General features: G+C 35.9%; 2 long non-coding RNA genes across 4 annotated transcripts; one reads left to right on the forward strand and one right to left on the reverse strand.

The window, feature by feature from the left end:
- Nucleotides 1-1445: 1445 nt before the first annotated feature.
- On the forward strand, nt 1446-1672 carry LOC135143142 (uncharacterized). Its single transcript, XR_010282694.1, has 2 exons — nt 1446-1510; nt 1562-1672. It is a non-coding gene; the product is annotated as an uncharacterized LOC135143142 (long non-coding RNA).
- An 819-nt stretch (nt 1673-2491) lies between these two features.
- On the reverse strand, nt 2492-4308 carry LOC135143177 (uncharacterized). Of its 3 annotated transcripts, XR_010282707.1 has the most exons (5): nt 4075-4305; nt 3852-4016; nt 3585-3791; nt 3239-3443; nt 2492-3191 (listed from the first exon to the last, which is right to left on the reverse strand). It is a non-coding gene; the product is annotated as an uncharacterized LOC135143177 (long non-coding RNA). The 3 variants fall into 3 exon arrangements; XR_010282706.1 differs by having other exon boundaries at nt 2492-3443; nt 3585-3820; nt 3872-4016; nt 4075-4308; XR_010282705.1 differs by having other exon boundaries at nt 2492-3443; nt 4075-4308.
- Between the last annotated feature and the right edge of the window lie 229 nt (nt 4309-4537).

A 4537-nucleotide genomic window follows, 5' to 3' on the forward strand; every position in this document is an offset into this window, starting at 1 on the left:
AAGAAATTAGCCCCTCATGCAGTCTTCCGCTCAATTGCCATATAGTGTCGCAGAAGAAATGCAGCTGGATATATTTTATGGACTTTTAGCTCTGAAGATTCGAAAGAGGCTTACGCGTAGTGAAATAAACTCTTTCAAAGATTTGCTTAATTGTGCTCGCGAAATAGAACAATCGTTTCGTGAATCCTCGTTTCGCAAACAAGAAAGAAACACAAACCAGGACGGAATGCAAATAAAGAATGGGTGTCGCCAAGTGGAAAAAGAAAACAATGATAAAGAACTGTCAAAGTCAACATCAGCAAGATCAAAACCTGAGTGTTATGGCTATGGTACTCCTGGCTACTATAGATGGAACTGCCCGAAATGCAAAGAAAAAGCAGACGTCAAAACTAACTTCTTTGAATTTTCACGGCTATCTTTAGAAAATGAATCAAGCTGCGACGCTCCAATCCTACTCTAGAAGTGAAAGGTGCAAAAGGAATTAGACTCGCCGATTCAGGATCAAAATGGAACATAGCTGGTCACACCCTCTATAAGGTGTTACAAGATAAGGGAGTTAAGTTTGAAACAATGGAGGCAGTGGTAACATTAGCTGACGGAATTCCTAGAGATAAGAAACTACTGTACAATGTAGACGTTAAGATAAAAGACAAAATAACTCCAACTAGTTTTGTTATAATGCCGTATTTAACCCAGAACCATACGCTCTTAGGGCGGGAATTCTTGAAGAAGGCTAACATTGGTATAGATTTCCAAAACGAGTGTTGTTTTTTTAGAAATAAACCAGAACATACTTTCAAATATGGAATTAAAACAAACTCCGTAAACATTAATCCCATAACCCTACGCCAAAATGAAGCTCAAAAGATTCAAGACAAGGCAAAAGATGAAATAAACACCCTACTTCAGAAGAATAGCACCATCTTCGAACAAGGGGGAGAAACTATGTTTGTTACGCATCGAATTAACACACAAAATGCTGTACCAATCTCCGTACCACCGTACCCGCTGAACGGACCAAAGAAGCAATTTCTGCGTGAAGAATTGAATCGATTAGTAACACAAGGAATTATAGAAGAGTTCGAGTCACCATGGTCCAGCCCTGTGGTTTTAACTCCAAAAGGAGACAGCTATCGTCATTGCATTGATTATCGTAAACTAAACTCAGTAACGGCATGGCCGACTTCATTAATATACACTAACGTGTATATACGGCCGTTTCAATTTTTTAAAAATTTGTTCCCGCGTAGTAATCCATGGGTACATAAGCATACGCCACCCACGGCAATGTCTTGAACTAAACTGTCACTACTGTCAGAAATTTTCTTTGACAATTTTCAAATCCAAAATAATTTTGGGCATGAATTATTATCGTTGTTAATAAAACTAGGTCTTTTTAATATGGGAAGAAAGTGTATGATTTGTTGTAATACACAAAATCCACTTTTTGGAATTCCTGCGGAAGTAGATCTTAGAAACAAATGGTTTGAATCACTTTCAAAATTTTGTGGTATTTCATAAAACAAGTTCCTCAAAAAATATTTTATTCGAATTATTTTAGATCTGACCAAGATAAACGATCATACTGTTGTGTGTTCCAAACATTTTGCAACAGAATGTATTGTTAGAAGCGCAAAAAGTACTCGTCTTAATAAACAAGCGGTTCCGTTTATATTCGTATGTACATAAAAATCTACGTACCTCACATAATCTATAAATCTTTGTCATCATTCCAGAATCCTACTGATCCTGACATTTCTAGTACCCAACCAACAAATACTTTTTTAGAAGACACTTATCCAACTTCCGTTTCCTCATTCCAAAATGCTAATAAGGAAACTAATGTTTCCACATGTGATGATTTAAGTGCAAAGGATAAACAAGAACTTAAAGATCTCAGGTACCACAACAAAGTTTTAAAGCAACAATTGAGTAGAATGAAACGAAAGAATTCTGAATGTTTATCAAAAATGAGAGAGTTAGAAGAAAAAGTAAAAAATTTGGATGCTTTAAAAATAACCAAAATTATAGAAGACGCAAACAACGCAGATGAAAAGTCAATATTTCTTTTGGACTTGATAAAAAATCACTATAAAAAAATACCTAGGTGGTCAGAAATGTCTCTTCGTCTGTGTACTGTCTGGAGATTTTGTTCGCCTAAAGGTTACAGATTTTGCCACAATAACTTACTAAAACTGCCTTCAAAATCGACTATATCCAGATTTCTTGGACACTATCATGGTCAAAATAAGCTGATCCAAGAGCGATTGTGTGCAGAAATTGGTCAATTAAAAAAGCCAGTTGAAATCTGCTCCTTAATAATGGACGACATGTCCATAAAAGAAAAATTCATTACTGTAGGGCAGAAGATCGAATTTATGGCCTAGAGACAACAAGTTCTACTCGTGTTGGAACTAAGCCAAAAGTAGCCAACAAGATGCTTTGTTTTGTGGTGCAGGGATTGAGTACTAGATATACAATACCAGCAGGATATTTTTTCCACTCGTCGTTAACAACTCAGGAATTATATTTATTAACAAAAAACATTTTACAACTTCTGACAAACTGCGGCTACATTGTGATTAGATTTGTTACAGACAATATTTCAACAAATGTCGCCCTCTTTAAAAAATTTGGAAACGGATCACTGAAAAATTCCATTGATCATCCCATTCTGGAACATATTCCACTATTTTTGAGTTTCGATTTCTGCCATGCTCTAAAAAATGCACGAAATTTGTTTTTAGACCATGATATGTATTCTTCTCAAGGCAAAATTTCATCATGTTGCCTCAAATTATTGTATGATTTGCAGAAAGGAATGCCAGTAAAGCCTGTCAGATATTTAACAAAGAAGCATCTATTTCCATCAAACTTTGAAAAAATGAATGTCCTAAGAGCAATCCAAGTTTTTTCACCTACTGTAACCTCTTCTTTAAAATTTCTAAAAGCTGCAGGGGACGATCGCTTTGTAGACGCTGATGCCTCTATATTCTATATGGAAAACATGTACCACTTTTTTCAGGTGCATAATGTTTCAAGCAGAGATCACTATCTTCGTTCACTAGATAGCAGTATTGCACCATATGTGCATATTTCAGACGCACGTCTTGACTGGTTAAATGTCACATTTCCAAAGTATATTGACGATATCCAGAAGACTTCTGTAGATGTTGGATTTAAAGGTCTTACTAAGGAAACAGCTCATGCGTTACAATTCACGGCAAAAAGCACATACCTCTGTGTAAAATTTTTGCTAAGCCAGGTTGGCTTCTATTATGTTGTAACGCGATCCTTCAGCTCAGACGCTGTAGAGGCCATGTTTTCACATGTAAGACTGAAAGGTGGTTCTAATGATGCCACAGATGCCAGAGCTGCAGATTATGCATTAAGGCAAATTCTTCGTTGTGGGATTGTTAAAGCTTCCCATTCCTCAAACACTGCTGAAAATGTTAACTATATTAGTCCTGCAAATATTTTAAATTTACAAGAAAACAGAGAGAGCTTTATTAAGCACACAGAACAACTCATATTTCCAATTGAAGTACGAAGAAATATTCACAATCTTAAGAAGTGCATCATACCTGATAATAATATTTTCTCGGCATCAGTAGCTTTCTTGGCAGGATACATCATAAAAAAATTAGAAGATTTATTTCATTGTGATGAATGTTTAACACCTCTATTATGTACTAGCATTCCAGGTCCTTTGCTACAATTGATTGCCATTCAAAACCGAGGAGGTTTAGTCTATCCCAAAGATATCTTTGTTGGTATTATTCAGCAGATAGCTGAAAGCATCCAGCAAATGTTGCCATTTCTACAACATGATAATCCTGGTAAATACATACTTGAAGAACTGTATCCACACCTTGTGCAAAATCCCATTTTTGTCTGTGCAAATCACAGGGATTCTGTGTGCAAATATATAATCAAAACGACTGTAAAGCCAGTTCTCAGCAATCTTTGCTTGGAGACCACAGATTCTGTCAAGAGATTTGCATTAAATTTTAAACCTAAAAGTCGAAAAGTATTGAAATTGTAACTTTACGTTAATATTATTGTTTTACTTACTGTGTTTTGTGATAAAATTAAAAAAAAAACATTATTATCTGAACCAAACTGCTTTTTTTATGCTTCGAGTAAAATTTGTTGTCAATGTCAGTTTCAACTTGACAATTAATTTGACAGAAATAGCACGAGATCTGTCGTGTGAGGGCGCCACAATATGCACTAGGCGGCGGAACATTTTTTCTAATGGAAAATCAAAAATTGAAACGGCCGTATATACACGTTAGTGTATATTAATGAAGTCGGCCATGGTAACGGTAAGCGATAGTTATCCAATGCCGCGAATAGACGATATTCTTCACACAGCTAAACATACACCATTCATGTCTACAATTGATTTACAAGCAAGTTCCTGTTGCTGAAGAAGATCGTGACAAAACTTGCTTTGTGACTCCATTTGGGACGTTTAAATTCAATCGAATGCCTTTCGGGTTGAAAAACGCGCCCGCTACATTCGTTCGATTGA

This window comes from Zophobas morio, unplaced genomic scaffold (genome assembly GCF_036711695.1).
Source record: "Zophobas morio isolate AGI-343-1 ecotype UQ-CSIRO unplaced genomic scaffold, CSIRO_AGI_Zmor_V1 ptg000058l, whole genome shotgun sequence".
In the NCBI taxonomy this organism is placed as follows: Eukaryota; Metazoa; Arthropoda; class Insecta; order Coleoptera; family Tenebrionidae; genus Zophobas; species Zophobas morio.